General features: G+C 39.0%; 1 long non-coding RNA gene across 1 annotated transcript; it reads right to left on the reverse strand.

The window, feature by feature from the left end:
- Positions 1–7,774: 7,774 nt before the first annotated feature.
- On the reverse strand, positions 7,775–8,437 carry LOC135568581 (uncharacterized). The gene is made up of 2 exons (XR_010462692.1): positions 8,349–8,437; positions 7,775–7,919 (listed from the first exon to the last, which is right to left on the reverse strand). It is a non-coding gene; the product is annotated as an uncharacterized LOC135568581 (long non-coding RNA).
- Between the last annotated feature and the right edge of the window lie 7,949 nt (positions 8,438–16,386).

The raw sequence follows: 16,386 nt of genomic DNA on the forward strand, positions 1-16,386 counted from the left end.
CTACTGTATTTATTACCTCTCTATCCTGCCTCATTTACACATGCTGTATATAGATCTACTGTATTTATTACCTCTCTCATCCTGCCTCATTTACACATGCTGTATATAGATCTACTATATTTATTACCTCTCTCATCCTGCCTCATTTACACATGCTGTATATAGATCTACTGTATTTATTACCTCTCTCATCCTGCCTCATTTGCACATGCTGTATATAGATCTACTATATTTATTACCTCTCTCATCCTGCCTCATTTACACATGCTGTATATAGATCTACTATATTTATTACCTCTCTCATCCTGCCTCATTTACACATGCTGTATATAGATCTACTGTATTTATTACCTCTCTCATCCTGCCTCATTTCCACATGCTGTATATAGATCTACTGTATTTATTACCTCTCTCATCCTGCCTCATTTACACATGCTGTATATAGATCTACTGTATTTATTACCTCTCTCATCCTGCCTCATTTCACATGCTGTATATAGATCTCACTATATTTATTACCTCTCTTATCCTGCCTCATTTACACATGCTGTATATAGATCTACTGTATTTAAAACCTCTCTCATCCTGCCTCATTACACATGTTGTATATAGATCGGTATTTATTGCCATGTCTTCCTGCCTCATTTCGATTTATTCCATTGTGTAACTCTGTCATTGCCTCATTGTCATGACTGTATATAGATCTACTGTATTTATTACCTCTCTCATCCTGCCTCATTCCACATGCTGTAAAACTAGCCTATTTGGTCCTCTCTCATCCTGTTCTCATTTACACATGGTAATATAATCTACTATATTTATTATCTCTTAGTCCTGCCTCATTTAAATGCTGTATATAGATCTACTGTGTTCTCTCATCCTGCCTAAATGGTTTATATTTGGTGTTCTTCTGTTTTTTGGTTAAAACTCTGTGTTGTTGTTCTTGAATGCTATCCTACCTGGTTAAATGAGAACTTGTTCTCAACTAGCCTACCTGGTTAAATAAAGGTGTTCTCAAATGCCTACCTGGTTAAATAAAGGTGTTCTCAACTAGCCTACCTTTTAAAAAAGGTGTTCTCAACTGCCTACCTGGTTAAATAAAGGTGTTCTCAACTAGTCTACCTGGTTAAATAGAGGTGTTTCTCATTTGGATTTTCAAGGTAGTTCTAACTGGTAAATAAAGGTGTTCTCAACTAGCCTACCTGGTTAAATAAAGGTGTTCTCAACTAGCCTACCTGGTTAAATAAAGGTGTTCTCAACTAGCCTACCTGGTTAAATAAGGTGTTCTCAACTAGCCTACCTGGTTAAGTAAAGGTGTTCAGGGTGAGCCTACCTGGTTTAAAGGTGTTCAACATCTGGAATTTGGTTAGAGAAAGGTCTTCTCTCACTAGATAGACACCTGGTTAACATGCAGGTGTTCTCAACAGCACACACTGGTTAAATAACATCTTTCTCAACTGTTTACCTGGTTACACATAAAGGTGACTGTCACACCTACCACATAAATCAGTAACATGTGATGGACCGTTGATGTTCTTCTATTTTGTTGCCATCTCTTCTCTCACTCTGTTTTGGTTCATGCAGGTGACTGTGAAGGGTGCCATCTGTTCTCTGCAATCTGTTTGTGGTTCCATCTCCAGGTGACTGTGACAGATCTCTTCTCTCATTTAGTTTTGAAACATGCAGGTGTGTGAAGGGTGCCATCTCTTCTGCCACTCTGTTTTGGTTATTGTCAGGTGACTTAGGCCTTCTTATCACTGTGGTGCAAAGCATATGAACTAGCAGGTTATAGAGCAAACACATGTAAGTTTGTACCATGTCCGTGTGTTGAATTTCAACATCCCAGTGATATTACCCACACATTATCACAACACATGTGTTGTAACATGTCTTCCCCAGTGATATTACCCACATATTACACTATTATCACAACACATGTGGTGTAACATGTCTTCCCAGTGATATTACCCACTATATTACCCACACATTATCACAACACATGTGGTGAACCATGGTCTTCCCCATATGATATACGTTATGAGACTAAATAGTTGTTGTATCTTTTAGATGTCTTCTGTTAAATGATATGTGGACTCCACCGGACAGACTCTCTGATTTAGTGATGAAACAAAGGTGTGGTTGAATTTAATCTGCCACTGTGTCTTCTTATTGTCTGGGCTTTAGGCTTATATATCATGGTTGCAAAGCATATGAACTAGCAGGTTATAGAGCAAACAATGCAATTATCACAACACATGTGGTGTAACATGTCTTCCCCAGTGATATTACCCACTATATTACCCACTATTATCACAACACATGTGTTGTACCATGTCTTCCCCAGTGATATTACCCACTATATTACCCACTATTATCACAACACATGTGGTGTAACATGTCTTCCCCAGTGATATTACCTAGCCCACTATTATCACAACACATGTGGTGTAACATGTCTTCCCCAGTGACTATTATCACAACACATGTGGTGTAACATGTCTTCCCCAGTGATATTACCCACTATTATCACAACACATGTGTTGTACCATGTCTTCCCCAGTGATATTACCCACTATGCTCTGGATAAGAGCGTCTGCTAAATGACTTAAATGTAAATGTAAATTATCACAACACATGTGTTGTACCATGTCTTCCCCAGTGATATTACCCACTATATTACCCACTATTATCACAACACATGTGGTGTAACATGTCTTCCCCAGTGATATTACCCACTATTATCACAACACATGTGTTGTACCATGTCTTCCCCAGTGATATTACCCACTATATTACCCACTATTATCACAACACATGTGGTGTACCATGTCTTCCCCAGTGATATTACCCACTATTATCACAACACATGTGTTGTACCATGTCTTCCCCAGTGATATTACCCAGGCACCACTGCAGCACCACTGCAGCACCACTGCTGATTATTGTGTGACTTGTTTAAGCTCATTTCTCCTCCTGAACCTCTTTAGACTTGGGGCCATAACAAAGGGGCTGAATACTTAATGATTCAAGACATTTCAGCTTTTCATTTTAAATACATTTTGTAAAGACTTCATAAAACATAATTCCACTTTGACATTATGGGGTGTTGTGTGTTCAGGCCAGTGACCCCAAAACATCTGAATGAATCCATTTTAAATTCAGGCTTTGACATTATGGGGTGTTGTGTGTTCAGGCCAGTGACCCCAAAACATCTGAATGAATCCATTTTAAATTCAGGCTTTGACATTATGGGGTGTTGTGTGTTCAGGCCAGTGACCCCAAAACATCTGAATGAATCCATTTTAAATTCAGGCTTTGACATTATGGGGTGTTGTGTGTTCAGGCCAGTGACCCCAAAACATCTGAATGAATCCATTTTAAATTCAGGCTTTGACATTATGGGGTGTTGTGTGTTCAGGCCAGTGACCCCAAAACATCTGAATGAATCCATTTTAAATTCAGGCTTTGACATTATGGGGTGTTGTGTGTTCAGGCCAGTGACCCCAAAACATCTGAATGAATCCATTTTAAATTCAGGCTTTGACATTATGGGGTGTTGTGTGTTCAGGCCAGTGACCCCAAAACATCTGAATGAATCCATTTTAAATTCAGGCTTTGACATTAAAATGTGGAACAATTCAGGCCAGTGACCCCAAAACATCAAAATGGAATCCATTTTAAATTCAGGCTTTGACAAACAATTAAACCCTTCAGGCCAGTGACCCCAAACATCTGAAAATAATATTAAAGGCTTTGTTTGGTCCATGGACACAGAGTGGGTTAAACACTAAAGAATCCATTTTAAATTGGCTAGCTAGCAGGCTTTGAACAACAAATCTCAACACTGTAGGGTGTTGTGTGTTCAGGCCAGTGACCCCAAAACATCTGAAGCAGCCAGTGGAAATTCAGGCTTTGAGCATTATAGGGGTTTGGCAATGTTCTGACCCCAAAAGTTATGTCATGATTTCAATGTTCTGTCACTCATGGAGACACTACGTCACCTCAAGATCTACAGGGAGATCTCCAAAAATAAAGCCCATTGGATGCTGACATAGAGTTACATTAGAAGTGCCCACCCCAAAACATCTCAAGGTCCATTGGCCACTGATAAATGACATCATGTTATATCTGTTGTGTGTTTGATTGACCCCAAAACATCTGAAAATCATTTTATATCTACAGTAGGTTTGATTGTTCAGGCCAGTGACCCCAAAACATCAAATCATGTTAAATCAGGCTTTGACATTATGATTGGTGTTCATATCAACATCATGTTGATCTACAGTAGCTTTCCATTGGAAATTCAGGCTTTGACATTATATCTGTGTAGCTCAGGCCATTGACCTGATCATCATACATCATGTTATATCTACAGCTTTGATTGGATCATATCAACATCATGTTATATCTCAGTAGCTTTGATTGGACCCCATATCAACATCATGTTATATCTACAGTAGCTTTGATTGGATCATATCAACATCATGTTATATCTACAGTAGCTTTGATTGTTCAGATCATATCAACATCTGAATTATATCTACAGTAGCTTTGACACAACAAAATATCAACATCATGTTATATCTAATACTTTGATTGGGCATATCAACATCATGTTATATCTACAGTAGCTTTGATTAAAGTTTATCAACATCATGTTATATCTACAGTAGCTTTGATTGGATCATATCAACATCATGTTATATCCATGGACTTTGATTGGATCATATCAACATCAAGTTATATCTACAGTAGCTTTGATTGGATCATATCAACATCATGTTATATCTACAGTAGCTTTGATTGGATCATATCAACATCATGTTATATCTACAGTGGAAGCTTTGATTGGACTGATCATATTGGCATCATGTTATATCTAGTTAGTCTTTGATTGGCTCAATGTTCTGTCACTCATGTTGGATATCTACGTCAGCCTCATTGGATCATATCAACATCATAAAAACAGTAGCTTTGATTGGACTGATCATATCAACATCATTTTATATCTACAGTAGCTTTGATTGGATCATATCAACATCATGTTATATCTACAGTAGCTTTGATTGGATCATATCAACATCATGTTATATCTACAGTAGCTTTGATTGGACTGATCATATCAACATCATGTTATATCTACAGTAGCTTTGATTGGACTGATCATATCAACATCATGTTATATCTACAGTAGCTTTGATTGGACTGATCATATCAACATCATGTTATATCTACAGTAGCTTTGATTGGATCATATCAACATCATGTTATATCTACAGTAGCTTTGATTGGACTGATCATATCAACATCATGTTATATCTACAGTAGCTTTGATTGGATCATATCAACATCATGTTATATCTACAGTAGCTTTGATTGGACTGATCATATCAACATCATGTTATATCTACAGTAGCTTTGATTGGATCATATCAACATCATGTTATATCTACAGTAGCTTTGATTGGACTGATCATATCAACATCATGTTATATCTACAGTAGCTTTGATTGGATCATATCAACATCATGTTATATCTACAGTAGCTTTGATTGGATCATATCAACATCATGTTATATCTACAGTAGCTTTGATTGGATCATATCAACATCATGTTATATCTACAGTAGCTTTGATTGGACTGATCATATCAACATCATGTTATATCTACAGTAGCTTTGATTGGACTGATCATATCAACATCATGTTATATCTACAGTAGCTTTGATTGGACTGATCATATCAGCATCATAGTTTCAAACTCTTAGCTAGCAGGCTAGCAGCCATCATCATGAACCAACTCGACAACCTACTGGCAAATCCTTTTCAATCCTTGTCATATGAAGAGAAATTGTAGATAGAACATATCAGTGCTTATCGGCCATTGGACATAAACATTATACAACATTTGAGAAAATAGGTCTTGAATCGTCATCCAACTATAAATTCTAAGTCGGGGACTCTGGCCTTTTCGAGAGCTCCGACCTATGATGCTTTTTTCAGAGTTCCAAGTTGTCATGAAAGCACCATAAATCCAGAGAAGGCCAGACTTTGATGACAAAGTTTGATGACAAAATTTGCCCACAAGAATGGCCGTGCCGCCCCTCCCTACACAGCCCTTATTTGAAGTGTTTCTACAATTGGTGGAAAAACTATTGGAACCATTTCCCTGTTTGACCGCTAGGTTTTATGGGTACTATAACACCTCCACTGTGGGGCTCTATAAAACTATTGGAACAATTTTCCTGTTTGACCGCTAGGTGTTATGGGTATTACGACATCTCCACTGTGGGGCTCTATAAAACTATTGGAACCATTTCCCTGTTTGACCTCTAGGTGTTATGGGTACTATGACACCTCCACTGTGGGGCTCTATAAAACTATTGGAACCATTTCCCTGTTTGACCTCTAGGTGTTATGGGTACTATGACACCTCCACTGTGGGGCTCTATAAAACTATTGGAACCATTTCCCTGTTTGACCGCTAGGTGTTATGGGTACTATGACCTCTCCACTGTGGGGCTCTATAAAACTATTGGAACATTTCCCTGTTTGACTGCTAGGTGTTATGGGTATTATGACACCTCCACTCTGGGGCTCTATAAAACTATTGGAACCATTTCCCTGTTTGAGCGCTAGGTGTTATGGGTATTATGACACCTCCACTGTGGGGCTCTATAAAACTATTGGAACCATTTCCCTGTTTGAGCGCTAGGTCTATGGGTATTATTCCATGGGGCTCTATAAAACTATTGGAACCATTTCCCTGTTTGACCGCTAGGTGTTATGGGTACTATAACACCTCCACTGTGGGGCTCTATAAACTATTGGAAACATTTCCCTGTTTGACCACTAGGTGTTATGGGTATTATGACACCTCCACTGTGGGGCTCTATAAAACTATTGGAACCATTTCCCTGTTTGAGCGCTAGGTGTTATGGGTATTATGACACCTCCACTGTGGGGCTCTATAGATCAAATTAAACTTGAGAATCTAGAGAATGTAACAATATTAGTTTCATCTTGCTGTGATGTAACAATATTCACTGTGATGTAACAATATTCGCTGTGATGTAACAATATTCACTGTGATGTAACAATATTCACTGTGATGTAACAATATTCACTGTGATGTAACAATATTCACTGTGATGTAACAATATTCACTGTGATGTAACAATATTCGCTGTGATGTAACAATGTAACAATATTCACTGTGATGTAACAATATTCGCTGTGATGTAACAATATTCGCTGTGATGTAACAATATTCACTGTGATGTAACAATATTCGCTGTGATGTAACAATGTAACAATATTCACTGTGATGTAACAATATTCACTGTGATGTAACAATATTCGCTGTGATGTAACAATATTCGCTGTGATGTAACAATGTAACAATATTCACTGTGATGTAACAATATTCGCTGTGATGTTCAGTCCCCAAAATGAAAATAAATAGTAAATAATTTCATAGAATTGAACTCAGACCACTTTCTCTTGGTCACAGACGGACAACATCACTTAGTGTTTCCAGCTGAAGATGTAATGAATCTGCACACATTTGAATGGTGTCTCTGCACCGCTCAGTTGACGTTTAGGAGAAAATATCAGACACTAAAATCTATGAATCTTAGAACAGTAATATTTTACACATGAAGGTACCCAGAAGACTTCATTTCTGATGAAAAAACACAAATGTGAAAAAATTATGGATATAGCGTTTTGGATATAAACTCTTCATAAATTCCTAAACAAAATTGTACTCTCACCTCTTAGCTTTGGTGTCATGTTCCGCAGAGAGACTCATTTTAGAGAATTGGCTGCCCTCCTCTCTCTCCCCAGAGAGACTCATTTTAGAGAATTGGCTGCCCTCCTCTCTCTCCCCAGAGAGACTCATTTTCGAGCAATGACCCCTAAACAGAGATCCAACATGTCATTGAACTATAATACATGAATAAATATACAAATTGTAAAATATCCACAATATACGAATATATGAACAATATGTTTTTTCATTTCATTGCCTACGCCCAGTTAGCACCATTTTGTATGATTGAAATATTCACTGTAGCTGTCCCTTCCTGAAATGGTGGCTCTACATCTTCAGTGTTTTACTGTCATTCCTACACTGAATAATCACCATACATTTAATTTCTCTTCAACATTTACAATAATCCCTGGGAATATTCTTACCTTGTAGCCTGAATTTACAACCAGAACATGTCAAGTAATGAAATATTTTCGGTTCTGCTGACATGAACCTTTCCCTGGATGACAAGTGGCTCTGTATCTTCAACATTCTACCAACATCCTACATGAATAATCCCTGGTAGGATCCTTACCTTGCAGCCTGAATTCAAAACCAGAACATGTCAAGTCAGTGAGAGTTTCCTTTGTGTTGAGAATGAAACCTTGGGAACAGTTTATTCACCTCCCCAATGTCAGGAAACTTTGTGTAATTTTGTTACTGATTAATTTAGACTCCATCATTTCTGTTAAAGTTTAGTGGCTCTGACCCCATGTCAGCATCATCAGAAACCCAGTTTAACCTGTTTACCAGAAAAGCCTTGGGTTTACAATAACATCTCCGTGTAGCTACTGGTTTCCTGCAGTCAGATTACCTAGTGACCTCATGGTGGAATGTTATTCATATTGTATCATTATTACCTAGTGACCTCATGGTGGAATGTTAGTCATATTGTATCATTATTACCTAGTGACATCATGGTGGAATGTTATTCATATTGTATCATTATTACCTATTGACCTCATGGTGGAATGTTATTCATATTTTATCATTATTACCTAGTGACCTCATGGTGGAATGTTTTTCATATTGTATCATTATTACCTAGTGACATCATGGTGGAATGTTATTCATATTGTATCATTATTACCTAGTGACCTCATGGTGGAATGTTATTCATATTGTATCATTATTACCTAGTGACCTCATGGTGGAATGTTATTCATATTGTATCATTATTACCTAGTGACCTCATGGTGGAATGTTATTCATATTGTATCATTATTACCTAGTGACCTCATGGTGGAATGTTATTCATATTTTTTATAATTTCATAATTAATAAAGAATTAATTTTTTTATGCCTAAAATCCGGTGTTTCTCTGCCAAAGGGGTTTGTTATATTTCAGTCATCTGTGATGTATATAAAGTGTAATATTGGGGTGAAAAACCCCCAAATGGAATCCATTTCAACTCCATATCTGACATGGTACAGGTGTCTTCTTTCTTTAAGCCCAGAACCATGTGTTTGTGGTGATACCTTTGTTTCAGAGTAGATTTGGTTAAGACTTCCAAGAAACACTGTGTGACCCTGATTCAGCCCACTGCATTTCAAGGTTAATCATTAAAAACAACACCGTATGAACAACTAGCTGTCTCCAGGACCAGTGATTCAAGTCTGAGTATCTGTCCCAAAGTGGCACCCTATTCCCTATATAGTGCACTACTTTGACCAGGGCCCATAGGGCTGTGTGGTGCATTATGGGGAATAGTAGTGCACTACTTTAGACCAGAGCTCTATAACACCCTATTCCCTACATAGTGCACTACTTTAGACCAGAGCTCTATAACACCCTATTCCCTACATACTGTAGTACACTACTTTGACCAGAGCTCTATAACACCCTATTCCCTACATACTGTGGTACACTACTTTGACCAGAGCTCTATAACACCCTATTCCCTACATACTGTAGTACACTACTTTGACCAGAGCTCTATAACACCCTATTCCCTACATACTGTGGTACACTACTTTAGACCAGAGCTCTATAACACCCTATTGCCTACATAGTGCACTACTTTGACCAGAGCTCTATAACACCCTATTGCCTACATAGTGCACTACATTGACCAGAGCTCTATAACACCCTATTCCCTACATAGTGCACTACTTTGACCAGAGCTCTATAACACCCTATTGCCTACATAGTGCACTACTTTGACCAGAGCTCTATAACACCCTATTCCCTACATACTGTGGTACACTACTTTAGACCAGAGCTCTATAAGACCAGAGCTCTATTCCCTACATAGTGCACTACTTTGACCAGAGCTCTATAAAAAAAAACCGTGATTGCTACATAGTGCACTACTTTGAGGAGCTCAAAGAGCCACTAACAAAGTTAACTTCCCACACTGAAAACAAAGGGGCTACCTCCCAACTTTGACCAGGTTCCCATTCCCTAAAGAAACAGAGACAACTTTAGACAGCTGTCCCTGAACCAAACCCGGCCAAAACATAGAAATAAAGAAACACTAGAAAACAAAACATAGAATGCCCACCCCACATCACACCCTGACCTAACCAATTAGGGACATAGCTCTAAAAGGATGACTGAGTGTTATCCAGTACACTACTCTTCTCTCTCTCTCTCTCTGCCACAATGATGGGATTGTTTTGTGACCATGAATGTAAGAATGACAAACTAACAAAAACTGTTTATTTGTCTTCCTCTAGTGGCAGGTTGTGATAATGTCTGTAGTATCTCCCTCTGTCTCTTCGCTCCTCTCTCCGTCTCCACACCCCCTATCTCTCACAAACATAGACTCTGACCTGCCCAATGACTGGTTAAAGAATCCCCCCTCTTCTCTCTCTCTCTCTCTATTCTACATCTCACTCTTTAGACCAGAGCTCTCCCTCCCTAGTCTCTCTTCAGAGCTCTCTCCACCCCTCTGTCTCTCTCTCTCACTCCCTCCTCTCTCTCTCTTCCCCCTCTCTCTCCCTCCTCTCCCCCTCTCTCTACCCCCCCCTCTCACTGTGTAGACCTGCCAGGCTGTTAGGTTAATGGACCATGGAAACCTACTGAGAATCTGCCATACAGAGAGAGATACAAATGAACATGATTAAAACTAAAAATACATTAAAACGTGTTGAACTCATTTCCATGTATGTTGTTCTGTTTCTGTTTACAGGACCAGAAATGGGATTCAACTGGGTCAATACAGTCAGAGAATTAACTATATATCCTCAACCTTATTCTATAGTCAATACAGTCAGAGAATTAACTATATATCCTCAACCTTATTCTATAGTCAATACAGTCTGAGAGAACTATATATCCTAAACTTATTCTCAAGTCAATACAGTCATAACTATAATCCCAACCTTATTCTATAGTCAATACAGTCAGAGAATTAACTATATATCCTCAACCTTATTCTATAGTCAATACAGTCAGAGAATTCTCTTATATATCCTCAACCTTATTCCATAGTCAATACCAGTCAGAGAATTAACTATATATCCTAAACCTTATTCTATAGTCAATACAGTCAGAGAATTAACTATATATCCTAAACCTTATTCTCATCTCAATACAGTCAGAGAATTAACTATATATCCTCAACCTTATTCTATAGTCAATACAGTCAGAGAATTAACTATATATCCTAACCCCCCTTATTCTGTTAGTTAATCAATACTGAGAAGTCAGAGAATTAACATGATTAAAACTAAAACCTTATTCTGTAGTCAATACATTTCAGAGTTAACTATATATCAGGACTAAATATTCAACTAGTCAATACAGTCAGAGAATTAACTATATATCCTAAACCTTATTCTATTCTAGTCAATACAGTCAGAGAATTAACTATATATCCTCAACCTTATTCTATAGTCAATACAGTCAGAGAATTAACTATATATCCTAAACCTTATTCTATAGTCAATACAGTCAGAGAATTAACTATATATCCTCAACCTTATTAAACCTTATAGTCAATACAGTCAGAGAATTAACTATATATCCTAAACCTTATTCTAAAGTCAATACAGTCAGAGAATGAACTATATATCCTCAACCTTATTCTATAGTCAATACAGTCAGAGAATTAACTATATATCCTCAACCTTATTCTATAGTCAATACAGTCAGAGAATTAACTATATATCCTAAACCTTATTCTCAAGTCAATACAGTCAGAGAATTAACTATATATCCTCAACCTTATTCTATAGTCAATACAGTCAGAGAATTAACTATATATCCTCAACCTTATTCTATAGTCAATACAGTCAGAGAATTAACTATATATCCTCAACCTTATTCCATAGTCAATAAAGTCAGAGAATTAACTATATATCCTAAACCTTATTCTATAGTCAATACAGTCAGAGAATTAACTATATATCCTAAACCTTATTCTCAACTCGATACAGTCAGAGAATTAACTATATATCCTCAACCTTATTCTATAGTCAATACAGTCAGAGAATTAACTATATATCCTAAACCTTATTCTATAGTCAATACAGTCAGAGAATTAACTATATATCCTAAACCTTATTCTATAGTCAATACAGTCAGAGAATTAACTATATATCCTAAACCTTATCCTCAAGTCAATACAGTCAGAGAATTAACTATATATCCTAAACCTTATTCTAAAGTCAATACAGTAAGAATCAAATGTATTTATATAGCCCTTCGTACATCAGCTGATATCTCAAAGTGCTGGACAGAAACCCAGCCTAAAACCCCAAACAGCAAGCAATGCAGGTGTAGAAGCACGGTGGCTAGGAAAAACTCCCTAGAAAGGCCAAAACCTAGGAAGAAACCTAGAGAGGAACCAGGCTATGTGGGGTGGCCAGTCCTCTTCTGGCTGTGCCGGGTGGAGATTATAACAGAACATGGCCAAGATGTTCAAATGTTCATAAATGACCAGCATGGTCGAATAATAGTAAGGCAGAACAGTTGAAACTGGAGCAGCAGCATGGCCAGGTGGACTGGGGACGGCAATGAGTCATCATGTCAGGTAGTCCTGGGGCATGGTCCTAGGGCTCAGGTCAGTTGAAACTGGAGCAGCAGCATGGCGAGGTGGACTGGGGACAGCAAGGAGTCATCATGTCAGGTAGTCCTGGGGCATGGTCCTAGGGCTCAGGTCCTCCGAGAGAGAGAAAGAAAGAAGGAGAGAATTAGAGAACGCACACTTAGATTCACACAGGACACCGAATAGGACAGGAGAAGTACTCCAGATATAACAAACTGACCCTAGCCCCCCGACACAAACTACTGCAGCATAAATACTGGAGGCTGAGACAGGAGAGAGAATAAGACAATTAACTATATATCCTAAACTTTATTCTCAAGTCAATACAGTCAGAGAATTAACTATATATCCTAACCCTTATTCTATAGTCAATACAGTCAGAGAATTAACTATATATCCTCAACCTTATTCTATAGTCAATACAGTCAGAGAATTAACTATATATCCTAACCCTTATTCTATAGTCAATACAGTCAGAGAATTAACTATATATCCTAAACCTTATTCTATAGTCAATACAGTCAGAGAATTAACTATATATCCTCAACCTTATTCTCAAGTCAATACAGTGAGAGAATTAACTATATATCCTAAACCTTATTCTCAAGTCAATACTGTCAGAGAATTAACTATACAACTTGCAGGCTTGTTTTCGAGTTGCTGTGCGTTTTGTTGCCAACCTATTTTGCTACCTGACAACTTTACGGTTTTCACTTTTTAATTACCGTTCATATATTCATTTATTTTTTCCTCAACTTTTTCACTCCGGACGCTTTATCTGGACACGATTCGTCAGGACCTCCAACAGCCGAAGCTAAGTAGTAACATTAACATGATGCCTTCTAATTGCAGCCGCTGTGCTCGCCTTACGGCGAGGATAGCTGTACTGCAAGCCCAGCTTCAGACGCAATCGTTAGGCAAGGGTAATTTCAGTGTAGGAAAGGCTGAAGCAGCGTCTGTGCCACCAGTAAGTACAGATAGTAGTATAAATCCCCTGGCACAGTCCCCGCAGCCGGACAATTTTCTCACGGTTTTTGGAAGGAAATGCTGTAGGAACGCTCAACCGGTGTCGCTCATTCAGCCGACAGAAACTTTCAACCGGTTTTCCCCATTAAGCAGCGGGTCGGTGTGAGAGGCCGAGTCTTCTCTGGTCTCTACTCCTCCCGTTACGGGGTCTGAGACGCCGAAGCTTCCCACCATTAGCTCTGACAAATTGAAAACTCTAGTCATTGGCGACTCCATTACCCGCAGTATTAGACTTAAAGCGAATCATCCAGCGATCATACACTGTTTACCCGGGGGCAGGGCTACCGACGTTAAGGCTAATCTGAAGATGGTGCTGGCTAAAGCTAAAACTGGCGAGTGTAGAGAGTATAGAGATATTGTTATCCACGTCGGCACCAACGATGTTAGGATGAAACAGTCAGAGATCACCAAGCGCAACATAGCTTCTGCGTGCATTTCAGCTAGAAAGATGTGTCGGCATCGAGTAATTGTCTCTGGCCCCCTCCCAGTTAGGGGGAGTGATGAGCTCTACAGCAGAGTCTCACAACTCAATCGCTGGTTGAAAACTGTTTTCTGCCCCTCCCAAAAGATAGAATTTGTAGATAATTGGCCCTCTTTCTGGGACTCACCCACAAACAGGACCAAGCCTGACCTGCTGAGGAGTGACGGACTCCATCCTAGCTGGAGGGGGGCTCTCATCTTATCTACCAACATAGACAGGGCTCTAACTCCTCTAGCTCCACAATGAAATAGGGTGCAGGCCAGGCAGCAGGCTATTAGCCAGCCTGCCAGCATAGTGGAGTCTGCCACTAGCATAGTCAGTGTAGTCAGCTCAGCTATCACCATTGAGACCGTGTCTGTGCCTCGACCTAGGTTGGGCAAAACTAAACATGGCGGTGTTCGCCTTAGCAATCTCACTAGGATAAAGACCACCTCCATTCCTGTCATTACTGAAAGAGATCATGATACCTCACATCTCAAAATAGGGCTACTTAATGTTAGATCCCTTACTTCAAAGGCAATTATAGTCAATGAACTAATCACTGATCATAATCTTGATGTGATTGGCCTGACTGAAACATGGCTTAAGCCTGATGAATTTACTGTGTTAAATGAGGCCTCACCTCCTGGCTACACTAGTGACCATATCCCCGTGCATCCCGCAAAGGCGGAGGTGTTGCTAACATTTACGATAGCAAATTTCAATTTACAAAAAAAAAAAAATGACGTTTTCGTCTTTTGAGCTTCTAGTCATGAAATCTATGCAGCCTACTCAATCACTTTTTATAGCTACTGTTTACAGGCCTCCTGGGCCATATACAGCGTTTCTCACTGAGTTCCTGAATTCCTATCGGACCTTGTAGTCATAGCAGATAATATTCTAATCTTTGGTGACTTTAATATTCACATGGAAAAGTCCACAGACCCACTCCAAAAGGCTTTCGGAGCCATCATCGACTCAGTGGGTTTTGTCCAACATGTCTCTGGACCCACTCACTGTCACAGTCATACGCTGGACCTAGTTTTGTCCCATGGAATAAATGTTGTGGATCTTAATGTTTTTCCTCATAATCCTGGACTATCGGACCACCATTTTATTACGTTTGCAATTGCAACAAATAATCTGCTCAGACCCCAACCAAGGAACATCAAAAGTCGTGCTATAAATTCACAGACAACACAAAGATTCCTTGATGCCCTTCCAGACTCCCTCTGCCTACCCATGGACGCCAGAGGACAAAAATCCGTTAACCACCTAACTGAGGATCTCAATTTAACCTTGCGCAATACCCTAGATGCAGTTGCACCCCTAAAAACTAAAAAAATGTCTCATAAGAAACTAGCTCCCTGGTACACAGAAAATACCCGAGCTCTGAAGCAAGCTTCCAGAAAATTGGAACGGAAATGGCGCCACACCAAACTGGAAGTCTTCCGACTAGCTTGGAAGGACGGTACCGTGCAGTACCGAAGAGCCCTTACTGCTGCTCGATCATCCTATTTTTCTAACTTAATTGAGGAAAATAAGAACAATCCGAAATTCCTTTTTGATACTGTCGCAAAGCTAACTAAAAAGCAGCATTCCCCAAGAGAGGATGACTTTCACTTTAGCAGTGATAAATTCATGAACTTCTTTGAGGAAAAGATTATGATTATTAGAAAGCAAATTACGGACGCCTCTTTAAACCTGCGTATTCCTCCAAACCTCAGTTGTCCTGAGTCTGCACAACTCTGCCAGGACCTAGGATCAAGAGAGACGCTCAAGTCTTTTAGTACTATATCTCTTGACACAATGATGAAAATAATCATGGCCTCTAAACCTTCAAGCTGCATACTGGACCCTATTCCAACTAAACTACTGAAAGAGCTGCTTCCTGTGCTTGGCCCTCCTATGTTGAACATAATAAACGGCTCTCTATCCACTGGATGTGTACCAAACTCACTAAAAGTGGCAGTAATAAAGCCTCTCTTGAAAAAGCCAAACCTTGACCCAGAAAATATAAAAAACTATCGGCCTATATCGAATCTACCATTCCTCTCAAAATTTTTAGAGAAGGCTGTTGCGCAGCAACTCAC

This window comes from Oncorhynchus nerka, unplaced genomic scaffold (genome assembly GCF_034236695.1).
Source record: "Oncorhynchus nerka isolate Pitt River unplaced genomic scaffold, Oner_Uvic_2.0 unplaced_scaffold_1470, whole genome shotgun sequence".
Taxonomy (NCBI): domain Eukaryota; kingdom Metazoa; phylum Chordata; class Actinopteri; order Salmoniformes; family Salmonidae; genus Oncorhynchus; species Oncorhynchus nerka.